Below are 15,867 nucleotides of genomic sequence, written 5' to 3'. Positions count from 1 at the left end.
ACTGCAGATTTAAGCAAGTAATAACATTACTTATTATAGTTTCAAGAAAATGCATTTTTCAATTTGATTTCAAATGTTGGTAGAATAAGGTTCCAAAAAAAGGCATGCAGACAGATATTCAATGTTTTGGGGTAGTGATCAGTAGGTTCAACTTATGCATTGCTATTATTGTATAAATGGTGACCTAATTTAAATTCTACCAGTTACCTGCACTAACACCGAAAGTTGTGTTGAATGCCAAGTGATAACTTAATTTGGTACTTTTTTAATCATTTCATAAAATATTAGTCTGGACTTGATATAAGGGAGATAATTATAAAACCTGTCGTGGGTTCTGCTTGAAATTATAAAGTTGATCCATTCAGTAGTGTTCGGGAAAATTGTCAGTTGCCCACTTTCAATCAAACATAGAACAATGGTAGTGTGTACATGTATTTATAATACTATAGTAATTACGTACATATCTTTGAATTGTTGGAACTTGGATGGAGCCTTCTCTGAACACAATACATTGGGTCACTAAACTGAATTATCTCCATTCATTCATTCATACTGTATGCTGTTTATATACTCCTGAAAAACAGATATAGTTTAAAACCTAGGTGTCCATAAAAAATTTGATTTATTATTTATTAGGTATGTCAATGACCTGAAATTAAAACTGTACATCATGATGAATAAATGGGACCAAAAATATCTTATAAGCCGCTTTTATTCAGATGTGGCAAATTGAGGGTTACATATTAATCAGCATAAATACCTGCACATTTAACAAAATTTCTAACTTTACCCTTGGATAAGATTATATAAAAATTTTGTTTTTGAATTTTGGCACACATTTTAAACATACAAATTTTGTAATACAATTTAAGTGTATAATATTAACTTTTTTTTTTTTTATTTCATGGAAAGTTTGATATTACATTAACAAAACTATCTTTTTCTGAAAGAATCTCCCTAAACATCATATATATATATATAACTATGTACTAGTATTCTGTAAGACTCCTCTAAATGAATACATACATCTGTACATTATAACCAATTTTCATTTACTAGTACATTCCAGTTTATATAGTGTTGAAAAGGGTAAATGTTAGACTTAGATTTTCATTTTAGTAGGCTCTTTAATAATTTAATGTTGGAGCCAAGGGACTAGACATCAACTTCACTGAAAGATTCTTTTTTTTTTTGTAAATTTAAAAATCATATTAATATTGGAAACAACTAGGGAGTTGAATATATCAGAATTCAAAAGAAAAATGTAATAGTACCTAAATAACAAATAGCTGCTTAATATGTGTATTATTGCTAAATTTTCGAAACAGTGCTAAACACTTTCAATAAAAAGCATAATCATCGATTAATAACAACAGGAAGGTCTCTAATACAGGAAGGTCTAATACGTATCAGTTGTTCCTGATAACAAGTAAATAATCCATAAACATTTCTTTCTACTAAAAACATAATTCTCATTAAATCAATTAACATAAATGTGTGCAACACCAATAAACCAATTTAATAACAGGTTAAAAACACGTATTATAATTCCCTGAATTTACTTAGTAAACAGTGGTCAGCTGACTGGTAGCATTGCTTACCCTGTAATACAGCAGTGCCACCTGTGGAGATAACTCTTCTGGCTTAAATTTTATTGACCCCATTGAATAATTTCATTTAAAAAGTATCCAATTTTCCTTTTAGTAAATTAAAAGCACTATAAACTAGAAATTGCAGCTGCTTAATATAACTTTGCAAAACAAAAGCTGTTAAATAAATGAACAAAAATATATATGAAGCAAAATCATTTGTTGCATAACACAATGAAATCTAAGCCACCTGCTTCCAGTTTGAATCCATTTACTAGTTTTGTTACATTGCTATTATTAGGTATTCTACATTGCTGTTGGAAAATCATGAATAAATTTTATGAACTCACCTGGTGTATTCTTTTAGTTATTGATAACTTCCAAGCTGCATGTAAACACAGTAAAATAACTCCATCCTGCTCTCAAACAAAGAACTTCCTATGTAGATTTGAAATTTAGATATATTCTTGGGCAAATGTGTCATTTACAGTCAGCTATTGGAGGATACATCTGGGATGTTAAAAATATTTTTGTACCACAGGTTGATTTTATTCCACTTACATACTTATTATTTTTGAAGTTAACCCTGATATTAAACAGAAAAAAGTCCAGGATTACTTTTTGGGGTACAATTACAGCCCCCAGAAGTAGTTCACAGACTTTATTTTCATTGGTTGATCTCTTGTTATGAGTTTCTAAATATAAAGCAGACAAGATCTTATCATGCAGTCTGGGATAATCTCCTGTTGTGAGACAAGCAATAGGTACACTACAGAAGATTAAAAGAACCAAATAATTTATTACTTGATTAACTAAGAATCCCTTGGGCAGGTAACTTTTATTGAATGTTGGTATAAAGAATTGTAAAATTTAGTGCTGTTCTTTTTTGGTGTTATCCTAGGAGAAAAAGTCATGATATTTCAATTTTTTTTTTAAAGATTAGTTCAAAATGAATCTATCTGCAAGGTGAGTTTATATGATACGTTGCATTACAATAAATGTTTTACAGTAAAACCTACTTTAGCAGTCACCTCTATTAAGCAGCCAACCTGTCTTAAGCAGCCAGTGTCTCATTTTCCAAAATGGTTATTCATGCTATAAATTACCTGCATTAAGCAGCCATCTGCCATAAGCAGCCACTTTTTCCTACTGCCTTGGCTGGCTTCTTAAGACAGGTTTTACTGTAATTCCATTAGTTGTTTTACCTATTTAATTAAGTTAGTTGTAGTTATTGGTCATAAAACATACTAATCCATTAAAATATTCTATGTTCACAAGAAATACCTCCAAAAAATTCTAAGACCACAGTTTCCATCAATTTCTATCGCAAAAATTTTCTAAGTTATTTTCTGTGCTATTTTCCATCCCAAAATTTTACTAAGTCCAACTTTCCATGGCAAAAGCTCCTGTTTCCATGGAAATTGATCAATATTTTGGCTGTAATCCATGGAAATCCATGGCAAACTTACTGTTCCATTCAATGTCCATGGAGAATTTCAATATTCCACGGATTTCCAGGCTTTTTCCATGGAACTCCATGGAATTCCATGGCAAAAGCCTTATTACTATGGCAAATCTAGAGACGGGAGTGTTCTCAAGTTATCGTCTGGAAATGGTTTAATTGTATTGGGTCATCTGCTGGTCATGATCAACCTCCATATTAAGTTTTGTGATCCTAGGCCCAAGCATTCTCTCAAGTTATCATCTGGAAATGGTTTAACTGTTCCAGGTCACTGTGACCTTGACCGTTGACCTACAGACCTCAAAGTCAATAGGGGTCATTTTCTGGACTACAGTATTAAGTTTCATGATCCTAGGACCAAACGTTCTTGAGTTATCATCCAGAAGCAGTTTAACTGTTCCGGGTCACTGACCGCAAGGGGGGTATTCGATCTACTCCTTACCACCGAAACAAAATGGCGGCCAAAACTGAAAATGTGAGTTTTTCTTACTTTTTATCTTTTTCAAAGATTTCTAGACCATGACACATGGCTATCAACCTGCTCCACTGTTTTTTCTATCTATCGGTACCTTTAACTTTGGAAACAGTGCTGTAATTTGTCTGGAATGCTGGTCATGGGATTTGAATCGATAGAAAATCCTCCTGAAAACACTGGATAAGGAATAGTGCGATTAGCAAAAATGGTCTTTTTTCCCTAATTATTCAAATAGTTGTGAGCTATTTTTTCTGATAAGAAGTGAAATTTCATATATTTCAATCATGGTTAGTCTGGAGCTGATTAAAAGTCGTAATTTTAAATTACACAGTTTTTTGTCTGATGGTAAGGAACAGTGTACGAAAATAAGAGGATAAGGTGCAGTCCACTTCTTCAAGCGACTTTTTTCTTCGCTCTTTTCAGAGTCAATCAAGTAAAATTCTGTTACAATAATATTTTGGTGATCATTTATAACTATCTCTTGCTCAATGTAGGAAGATTTAACCGCCTGTCTATCAGACACGTGATGTACTGAAAGCCTAAAGTTTAGCAAGTACTTAATATAGTATCCCTCGCCAACATTTAAGTATCTATAAATTTAAATTTGGTATAGCGCCCAAAGTCGTTAATAACAAGCAATTGCCTTATAAAAATGTTGAAATATTTTTGTCTTAAAAAGTTAAACCGACTTAAAATACAATGTGTTCTACTAAAGATAGTGAAAAATCAGCAACACCACTTAACTTGTTTAGGCGTTATGCATTGTTGAAATATACCGCTCTTCTTTGTAATTTTGCTTTAAGATACATACGTTATGCGACATTAAGGCGCACTAATTCACGATTTCATGGATACATACAGACAAGAAATTAGTCGTGGCTGAAGCTTTAACTATGTATACGACTTTTCATAATTATGGTTAACTCTTACATTATAACGTTGGCTTAAAGTTATTAAGGGAAATATACCTCGGAAGTTTCGCTAGCAGATTATTGAACGAACATTTAACAGTTACAATACATATTTAAAAACATTGACAAAAGGCAAATCGCAAACATAATTAGCTCATAAAATCATATATATACTTTATGATGCCATTAACGTATACATTTGGAAGAGGAATTTGAATATTTTTTGTGTCCTGCTTGTATCTTAAGCTGCACTACCAAAGTAACGTATCATTACACTGATTTACATGGGTATGACAAAAAATACATTGAAGTAAGGCTTAAAGGCACTCGCTACAGTTTTCCCGGACGGGTCGATATTTACCCCAACGCCGTGCCAATTTGGTTTCGATGTAACTCACTACAGTGTTGGTGCAGTCTTCTGCGCATGCCCGGAAGTGATTATCTAATGTTGCGTACGGCAAAAATTCGCAAATTATTGTATGTTCGCATGCATTTGATGTACAAAATGTATAATATACTGACTAAAGGTTAGGGTAAGTATCACCATGGTTACAAAATATATACATTTAAAGTACTTTTAGTTCAAATTGCTTCAATCCGACATATACTGGAGTCTGTTATTTATACCAAAGCTCCAACTCTGCATTGAGTCACAGCTGTTTCTAATCCCATACCGTACCCGTACCGTACATTCGTAAACTATAGGTTTTGTTAAAAAAACCGGGGGAAACTGTCATCGTTCTGTGCCATTAAAATGCTTCAGAAACACCTTAAATCCGATTATTAAGAAACCTGCCGTTTGATAATTTTATATATACATTTCTAAGTCATTTGCTCAAACACTGAAAGAGTATTTCGTGCCAACCTGCGTTGTATAAATGCCCGCCACACCCCACCTCGTTGTAATTTGATTTAAGCGAAATCTAATATGGTGACCTATCAATTTTCTTTTTGTTTTAGATTAGGTAGACATAACCAAAGGTATGCGCAGAGTTTGATTAAATTCTATTATGTGAAACTAGATAAAATAGCAGAAGTACCAACTTAAAATTGACAAAAATATGCAAAAATAGTCCTTGGGTCTGCTTAACAAGTATTCCTTCCTTTACAAAATCATGTTCTTTTGATTTCTCTGAGCATGTTTCAAATAGATATATTGTTTTCCATTATAAAAATGCTTAGATAATGAAATTTATGCTGATCATTGTACTTTACTGAAATATATTTTAGGATTACAGAAATTTTGAAAAATGTTTAAAATAGCACCATATCTAGGGACAAATTAAATTGAAACAAAGCTCGTGACCTAGTATTTTTATTTCATTTTTCAATATATCATAACATGATCTTTTAATACAAAACATTTCATCAAAATCTATTATTGAGAAAAAAATACGAAACTGTAGCGAGCGTCTTTAGTATGTGGCAAATATGATTGTTATTTACCAACATTATGCATCTTATACCACGAATTTAAGTTCATTTGATTATCAAGCTTTTCTTGTAAACATTTATGTCAATCAATTATAACATGTAATAAACTTGTCAAAAAATAAAACATGCAACTTTACAATAATACTTTTAAACAACAAATATTGTGGTTATTCCCTTGTAGTAAAACCGTTGACATATAATCAGCATAATCTTATGTACAATATGACTGTACAATCTTGGTAACCATCTGATCAGAAATATGCTTATGGTAACGTATGTATCCCAAATTAAGAATAACGAATCAATTCATTTTGGGGCACCAAAATTCGTGTTCAAGATTGCCACCAAACTGAAGCCGACCATTGTAAATGAAAAGCACAAATACTTAATTATTCAAATTAATTATTCCTTACGATTGTCAAATTAATTATTCGTAATTTCAAAGGCGGCGCTGATAATCTCGTTCTATTGTATATTTGTAAGGTGTCAGCCCTTATAACAAGTGCTTTTGTCATTGGATCCATGAATCACACAACATTAAACTGTATATAAGAAGAATAACTGCATATTCAAATATTAAAAATTAAATTTAATCAAAAGTCACCATGTCAGAACTTTTCCAAAGAATGAAGAAAAGATCATTTTATTTGAGTACAACCACATTCATGAACCAAGCATCAACACAAACCGACAATTCTACATATAAAGTCATTCAGAATTAACAGTTCTGTTAAGTCTGTCTTTACTGTAAAGACTTTTTCAAATATATTTACAATCTTGTAAAAAATATTTCAAGCCATATCACGGTTGGAACAAAATTGTATGCCCTTTTACTGTAGGAATTTTACCTTAACAGTAACCCCAAGTCAACAGTGAGTTATTATTACTAATACACGCACACATACACCAATAACCTATGTAATCTATGTATTGATACATACGTTTCCGATCACTGTGCTATGGGCACCACGGGTATGCCGTTTCCACTGATTCATTTTGTATTCAAAAAAATGTCAAACATCTATCTTTACGATAAAAATGCCATGACATACGACCAATTCTGTAAACAAAACCTTTTTAACAAGAAATTAATATTAAAGCATATATTATCAGATTTTAAAAATAGAATTTGCATGACGTTTTGAACAAAAATAGTGATAAAAACAACTTTTCAGCAAATTAAAACGCCCGAGCGTTTTATCTTGGAACCTTGACTTCAAAAAATAAAAGAAGCCTCATGTTGTATAAAATGGTTTGTCAGTAAGATATCAAGTATATAAGGATACATACGTTACCATACGTAACGTATGTATCAACAGCTTGTACTTTATTTATGGCGTACTCAATATAATCATAAATAGTTTTTACTTTAAGGAATATTAAATTAGCTTCCTATATAAACCGAACATTACCAGCGGAGCCCGTTGAACATTTTCAGAAAAAGAAAACACGTCTTCAAGGTCAAATGTGCGACTTTACATGTGTGAAATCTGCATCTTATGGCGTAGATGATACAAACTGATGACACTGTCAATTAAAACTGAGTGACACTTTCTTGTTTATGTTATTTTAAATAAGACTGGTAACGCTTGTATCGATCATGTATCATTTTGCCATTTCTTATACCATTTAAATTAAGATGGACCTCTGTTTCAAAATAGATTTACTGAAAATGCATGCACTGTTTTGGCGTGAAAAAACTACTCTACTTGCGAGGTATATTTCCCTTAATAACTCTAAGCCAACGTTAACTTATAATGTAAGAGTTAACCATAATTATGAAAAGTCGTATACATAGTTAAAGCTTCAACCACGAATAATTTCCTGTCTGCATGTATCCATAAAATCGTGAATTAGTGCGCCTAAATGTCGCATTTTAACGTATGTATCTTAAAGCAAAATTACAAAGAAGAGCGGTATATTTCAACAATGCATAACGCCTAAACGAGTTAAGTGATTTTGCTGATTTTTCACTATCTTTAGTAGAACACATTGTATTTTAAGTAGGTTTAACTTTTTAAGACAAAAATATTTCAACATTTTTGTAAGGCAATTGCTTGTTATTAACGACTTTGGGCGCTATACCAAATTTAAATTTATAGATACTTAAATGTTGGCGAGGGATACTATATTAAGTACTTGCTAAACTTTAGGCTTTCAGTACATCACGTGTCTGATAGACAGGCGGGTACCTTTTAGATCTTCCTACATTGAGCAAGAGATAGTTATAAATGATCACCAAAATATTATTGTAACAGAATTTTACCCGATTGTCTCTGAAAAGAGCGAAGAAAAAAGTCGCTTGAAGAAGTGAACTGCACCTTATCCTCTTATTTTCGTACACTGTTCCTTACCGTCAGACAAAAAACTGTGTAATTTAAAATTACGACTTTTAATCGGCTCCAGACAAATCATGATAGAAATATATATTGAAATTTTACTTCTTATCCGACAAATAGCTCACAACTATTTGAATATTAGGAAAAAAGACCATTTTTGCTCATCGCACTATTCCTTATCCCGTGTTTTCAGGAGGATTTTCTATCGATTCAAATCCCATGTCCAGCATTCCAGACAAATTATAGCACTGTTTCTAAAGTTAAAGGTACCGATAGATAGAAAAAACAGTGGAGCAGGTTGATAGCCATGTGTCATGGTCTAGAAATCTTTGAAAAAGATAAAAAGTAAGAAAAACTCACATTTTCAGTTTTGGCCGCCATTTTGTTTCGGTGGTAAGGAGTAGATCGAATACCCCCCTTGTGACCGTGACCTTTGACCTACCTACCTCACAATCAATAGGGGTCATCTGCTGGTCATGACCATCCTCCCTATCAACTTTGATTATTCTAGGCCCAAGCGTTCTTGAGTAATAATCATCGGAAAACCGATTGATGTACTACCCGACTTGCCAACCAACATCTGTAAAATAATAGTGTATTAAAGATATTACCTATAATATTGGACGTGTATTCTCGAACAGTGGCGGTAATTCCGAACAACAGAGTCCCAACTTTTTAATAATAGATCGTTTGTTTGTTTACAATGATAAACATAGACATTCTTTACGGTATTACTTGCATTTTTAACTAAGGAATTTCATAAAACAAAATATATAACTCGTATTTCAGAGTATCTCTATCTAACCCTAATTTGCAGAAGCACAACACAACATCTTGACAACTTCTACATGTTTAAATGTCTGAAAAGTTGATTCGGTAAACATTCTTATACAAAATGCAGTGTGCAGTGTTATAAGTAATATAACTGTTTAAAATGTCGCATTCAAACGGAAGTTCGTCTGTATTATCCAATAACTCATCTGCCACACATTTAGGGTGAAATCTGCTCCCACAATTGCAACATATACAGTTTTTCACATGCATAGCAGTTATGTGGAACGTATCATGCAGGGTACCAAAATTCTCTTGTAGCTCTTGATAAGCTCTTACTATTGCTTCTCACATGAGTCGCCGCCTCCTCTAACAGAGTCAGATCATATTCCAGATGTTCAAAACAAGCATTTAGCATGCCAAATGTAGGCATTACCTAGAGCATTTTATTTTCAAGGGAAATAATTGTGGTCTGACAGTATTATTTTGAAAATCACAGTTGAGATTTTTTTATGTGTGCACCAGTACAGTTTTGCGGGGAAGTGAAAGCTGCCATGGAATTTTGTCTTCTTCTAAAAACAAGGTAAGTTGACAGTTTTTGTTGAAATATATATCTGATAGCTGACACATAGGAGAATGTTTTGGTTTATATCTATCTTACAGATTTTTTTGAAAATGAAGAGAAACAGGGGGAATTCTGTAAATTTCTTCTTATATGCAAAATGAGCTGAAAATGTATTGAAATGACTAGATCAGAAGTTTATGCCTTTCCAGCAAGTTTTTCCCTACCTTTGCGATAGTTATTAAAAAGTATAGATATCAACCTCTTTGCTGATATTAGTACCTAAAATTTTCAGCCTGTGAACAGCTGTGGAAATTTGGGACTTCCTTTTTTTGAAGATATAAATAGATCTAAGCTATATTTAGACTAAAGTTTTTTTCAGTATAACAGCATGTAGAGAACCCTTACATACAGTCAAATATTCTTGATATTGTAAGGAAATATAATGCATTTTTCAAGTGCTTCTGTTTCTTATGTTGTGCATACTTGATACAGGTCATTGTCAATGTCAACTATCATTATACTGACATTTGAAGTTGTTGTTTTTTTCTAAATTACCTCCCTTATATATGCATTTTTCTTCATTCATTTTATTGATAATTACTTCCCTTTATGTTTAGCAAAAATTCTCAGATTGCATTTAATTAACTCCCTTTATTTAACATGAAAAATTCTCTTGTATAATGATTATTTGTACATTTTACTTACAGTGTCTGATACATGTAGTTGCAGTCTGTCTTTGGAAGCTGTAGAAATAACAAGAAAGAGGCTGACATAGTGGTATAGTTTGTTATATATGAAGTTTACTGATGGCATTCATGTCATGATGATATCATTAAAGTACAACATACATTGATTTCTGACAGTCATGTGTTATTACATTTGAACTGAGACTGTTTTATAATCAGGTTCATGATACTTTTTTTAATATACATTGTATACAATAGTTGCATTTCTTTCAATATTAATTGCAGCTTTATAAATTAGAACACTTCAGGTTCATGTTTGATATAGTTTATTAATGATTATAATTTTAATCATACAATGAGTTATGAGATATTTTATTAATTTTAATAAATTTAGATTAATAAATGTAAAAAGTCTGAATTAAATGCTTAGGTCATCTTTTGTACAAAAATCAAGGGAAAAAAAATGTTGTATAATTTTCATTTTCAGTTTTGGTAGGGAAAAGTTTGAGTATGTACATGTACAGTTGTTTGACCTGTCTTACCCTGTGGTAGTCCAAGAAGATGTTAATTACCATTATGAAAAATGCAGGAGGTATTATGCTTTTGTATGTTAAACAAAGGTCTCAAAGCATTAATATGTTGTATGCTTACATTCTTGCTCCTGAAATAACTGTACAAGACAGCTATAAGACTGACATTCCTGACAGGATGTGAACCTTCTGGACTTTATGTCAGCCTGGCATGAACATTTCTTTCCTGTAGCTTTGTGTATCCCTCAATTTACTAAGTACATATCTCCATTAAAAATAATGATAATAGATATGGTTTAGTAATAAATGTGTGATAGCTTTGTAATGTCAACATTTCAAAAATAGAATGAACATATACTTTGATAATAAATATTGAAATACAAATTTCAGTATATTGTATCAGTCAGCAAAAACATGAAGTACATTTGTATCTTTGTATTAAGATAATTAAAACAATTATATTCAAATGCTTTGACACTGATTTTATGTCGATTTCCTAGAATGTGTGTGAATTAATGTTTTACAATATTTCAGAACTTGAAGACAATGGTTAGTGCAGAAGGGACATAAAAGTTATGACAAAAGTAACACATATAAATAAGGTAAACTACTGTGATAAAAAGACATGGCCAGTGCTGCACATCACAAAGGCAATATTTGAATTTAATTTTTTGTCATGAGTTCTGTAAAGCTGATTTTGCAATATATATAAAATGATTAGGATTAATGTTTTTTACTGTGATCTTTTTTTCACATGATTTTGTCAAGACTGACAATTTGTTCATTGGAATAAGATAGTTAAAGGCGGCATTGTGTCACATAAAAATATGTCTGCATAGTTGCCTAACATTAAATGTCAAATTGTAAACAAGGAAATCTAAATTTGGAAAACCCTTTATTGTTTTTCTTCATTTAGCTCAGTTGAAGGAGATGAAGTTTGAAGCAATTTTCACAGTACAACCTCTCCAGAGTAGCTCACTCTGAAGCAAACACCTCTCTATAACAACATCATGAGAATTTCCCTAAGCTGAAATATAACTAGAAAATGCTTTTGTAAAAAAGCAAATGTCTCCCCCAATGCGAAGTCCTATAGGCAAGAAGTCATAAGGGGTCAGGAGCGAAAGTCAAAGAGACACTGATGGTTGGCTGCAATAGGGATCATCTACTTCGCATGTCCAGTCATCTCGCTAAATTTCAACACTCGTGGCCTAGTGGTTCTCAAGTCACTGTTCAGGCTCCTGTGACCCTGACCTTTGATCAAGTGACCTCAAAATAAATAGGGGTAATGTACTCTGCATGTCCAATCATCCTATTAAGTTTCAACATTGTAGGTCAAGTGGTTCTCAAGTTATTTCCAAAAAATGATTTTACATGAACAAGCCACTGTGACCTTGACCTTTAATAGACTGACCCCAAAATCAATAGGGGTCATCTACTCTGCATGTTCAATCATCCTATGAAGTTTCAACATTCTGGGTCAAGTGGTTCTCAAGTTATTGATCGGAACTGGTTATCAATGTTCAGGCCCCTGTGACCCTGACCTTTAACGGAGTGACCCCAAAAACAATAAGGGTCATTTACTCTGCATGAACAATCATCCTATGAAGTTTCAACATTCTGGGTCGAGAGGTTCTCAAGTTATTGATTGGAAATGGTTTTCCATGTTCAGGCCCCTGTGGCCTTGACCTTTAACAGAGTGACCGTAAAATCGTTAGGGTTCATCTACTCTGCATGACCAATCATCCTACGAAGTTTCATCATTCTGGGTCAAGTGGTTCTCAAGTTACTGACCGGAAATGGTTTTCAATGTGCGGGCCCCTGTGACCTTGACCTTTCACAGAGTGACCCTAAAATCGTTAGGGGTCATCTACTCTTTATGACCAATCATCCTATTAAGTTTCAACATTCTGGGTCCAGTGGTTCTCAAGTTACTGACCGGAAATGGTTTTCAATGTTCAGGCCCCTGTGACCTTGACCTTTAATGGAGTGACCCCAAAATCGATAGGGGTCATCTAATTTGCATGTACAATCATCCTATGAAGTTTCAACATTCTGGGTCAAGTGGTTCTCTAGTTATTGATCAGAAATGGTTTTCAATGTTCAGGTCCCTGTGTCCTTGACCTGTGACGGAGTGATCCCATAATCAATAAGGGTCATCTACTCTTTATGACCAATCATCCTATTAAGTTTCAACATTCTGGGTCAGGTGGTTCTCTAGTTATTGATTGGAAATGGTTTTCAAAGTTCAGGCCCCTGTGACCTTGACCTTTGACGGAGTGACCCCAAAATCAATAGGGGTCATCTACTCTTCATGACCAATCATCCTATGAAGTTTCAACATTCTGGGTCAAGTGGTTCTCTAGTTATTGATCGGAAATGGTTTTCAATGTTCAGGCCCCTGTGACCTTGACCTTTGATGGAGTGACCCTAAAATCAATAGGGGTCATCTACTCTTCATGAACAATCATCCTATGAAGTTTCAACATTCTGGGTCAAGCAGTTCTCTAGTTATTGATCGGAAATGGTTTTCCATGTTCAGGCCCCTGTGACCTTGACCTTTGAAGGAGTGACCCAAAAAACAATAGGGGTCGTCTACTCCAGCAGCCCTACAACCCTATGAAGTTTGACGGTTCTAGGTCAAATGGTTCTCCAGTTATTGCTCGGAAATGAAGTGTGATGTACGGACGGGCGGACAGACGGACGAACGGACAGGGCAAAAACAATATGTCTCCTGGGGGAGACATAACTATCAAATTTACTTTTCTCCAGAACAACAACCTCAAAATAACTAAAATATTTGTATATCCCACAGGGTATTGCTCTACAAAGGTTGCATTGTACTTATAATATCTATGATTTCAAATGCTTTAAGAAAAACAAGAGGGCCATGATGGCTCTATATCGCTCACCTGTTATCATTGCACTTGAGGACAAGAAGGTCCTCAGAAAAAATATCTAAATCCAAAGGACAGGAACAACTAAGGGAAGAAATTTAACCAAAAAGAAAAAACAATTCTTACAAGGTACAGATATGTCAAAATACACCTAAAAATTGGAGGTACCATCCATGTTGTACCACAGAAAAGTGGTCTCAGTTTTTCCCTATGGCCAATAATAAAGAAGTTACTAAAATAAGCTATTTATAGTAACGTAAAAGGGAAGTAATTAAAAAAAAAAATTGTAAGTGAGCAAAAGAAGGATCTGCCAAATATATCTGTTGGCATAAATGAAATTTCAGATCAGTATCTTCATTAGTTACGGAGATATACCCATTTTAATTTGAAATAAAGGGAGGTAATTTGACATAAAATCAGTCCATAGTTATCTACCCTGATTGTCTCAGTCCAACTAATAACAATAATGAAATTTAAAATAAGTCCTTAGAGGTAATCAGATATAAAATAACTCTGGAACCTACGACTGGATCTGATTTGTCATGGAATCCAAGATTTATTGTTGTTGAAGATATTTTGGAAGTTTGTATCAAATAAAACCATAAATGAAGTCTCTATCAGTGTGCGACATTAACTTTTTAACACCGTAGCCAATGGGCTGTAAAAGCCAAAATAGCCGATTTTGGACCTTAAAGCGGCCATAACTCTGGAACCCATGATGGAATCTCGCCAGTTGAAGAAAGGAAGCAAGATCTTGTGGTGGTACAAGTTGTGTGCAAGTTTGGTTAAAATCAAATCATAAATGAAGCTGCTATTGTGCAGACAAGGTCAAAATAGCTAATTCTGGCCCTTTCAGGGGCCATCACTCTGGAACCCATAACGGATTCTCGCCAGGTCAAGAAAGGAACCGAGATCTTATGGTGATACAAGTTGTGTGCAAGTCTGGTTAAAATAAAATCATAAATGAAGCTGCTATTGTGCAGACAAGGTCAAAATAGCTAATTTTGGCCCTTTCAGGGGCCATAACTCTAAAACCCATAATGGAATCTAGCCAGTTCAAGAAAGGAACTAAGATCTTATGGTGATACAAGTTGTGTGTCAGTTTGGTAAAAATCAAATCATAAATAAAGCTGCTATTGTGCAGACAAGGTCAAAATAGCTAATTTTGGCCCTTTCAGGGGCCATAACTCTGGAACCCATAAAGGGATCTGGCCAGTTCAAGAAAGGAACCGTGATCTTATGGTGATACAAGTTGTGTGCAAGTTTGGTTAAAATAAAATCATAAATGAAACCACTATCGTGCAGACAAGAAATTGTTGCAGACGGACGGACTGACCCACCACAGACGAAGGGTGATCACAAAAGCTCACCTTGTCACTATGTGACAGGTGAGCTAACAACACTTTCAACAAGGGGAAAAGTGAACATATATTACTCATAAGGTGAAGTTTTGGCAGTTCTCAAGTTCATTGTTTTTGCATGCTATATAAAAACACTTTAGGTAGTTTATCGTTATTACATCATATACTGATCAGAGGTTGAAGGTTGTTGTTGGAGCTTTTAGGTGAGATCATAGGTGAACATCATCAGATTTATCTGTTTATTTTTTTCACCATTTTATTGAATATGTACATTGAATGTTATAAAATATGCAATATTTTCAGACAGTCCTATTAAATAACTTGTCATTTAGTGGATCTAAGTATATGTAAAATTTAAATAAAGCAGCAAGCCAAGTAGCAACACAATCTTGTTGCTTAAAACAGGTAATTCCTTAGACAAGTTGAAATTAGACAAAATGTCAATTTGTAGAGTTACCTGACTTGCTGCTTGATAATATATTTCTAAGATTAGAATATCTGCACATGTCTAAAATGATGTTATAATTGTTTTAAAAACTATCATGTTTTATTCTCTTTACATAATAAAGTTTTACATTTGTTTTTCCAGAAGTGCTATAAGTGTGTTGTCATGTGAAATGGAATTTACCCCAACTGTGCTGCAAGATGTATATTCAAGTGCAAGACAGCCATGCACCAGCTGTAAACTGAGATGGACCCATATAATAAATATGTTGACTTTTCTATGTATTACCATCTGTACAGAATGTGTTCATGACAAGACTGTATACATATATTGTTAAATCATTTTTTATTTCCATTATTGCATGCATGTAAGAAGCAAGCATTTAACAATTGCATTCATAGAAGT

At 33.5% G+C, this 15,867-nt stretch overlaps 1 protein-coding gene and 1 long non-coding RNA gene across 7 annotated transcripts in view; one reads left to right on the top strand and one right to left on the bottom strand.

Annotated features, from left to right (window-relative positions):
• The window catches only part of LOC123536137 (uncharacterized), a 63,632-nt gene that overhangs the window by 34,015 nt on the left and 13,750 nt on the right, over positions 1–15,867 (bottom strand). For 2 of the 6 annotated variants that reach the window (XM_053528844.1, XM_045318976.2), the window contains exon 2: positions 8,657–8,790. The exons of 1 other annotated variant lie outside the window; for it this stretch is intronic. The gene's annotated coding sequence lies outside the window, so the exon portion shown is untranslated. Of the gene's footprint in view, positions 1–460; positions 574–1,939; positions 2,595–8,656; positions 8,791–15,867 lie in introns of those variants that run through there. 3 more of the 6 variants (XM_053528840.1, XM_053528842.1, XM_053528841.1) reach the window with 3 other exon arrangements.
• LOC128550234 (uncharacterized) lies at positions 8,832–11,928 on the top strand. Its single transcript, XR_008368171.1, has 4 exons — positions 8,832–9,564; positions 10,254–10,323; positions 10,720–10,824; positions 11,297–11,928. It is a non-coding gene; the product is annotated as an uncharacterized LOC128550234 (long non-coding RNA).

Source organism: Mercenaria mercenaria, chromosome 17 (assembly GCF_021730395.1).
Source record: "Mercenaria mercenaria strain notata chromosome 17, MADL_Memer_1, whole genome shotgun sequence".
NCBI lineage: Eukaryota > Metazoa > Mollusca > Bivalvia > Venerida > Veneridae > Mercenaria > Mercenaria mercenaria.
Note: the sequence above shows the minus strand (reverse complement) of the source record. Positions and strands in the feature narration are given on the sequence as shown.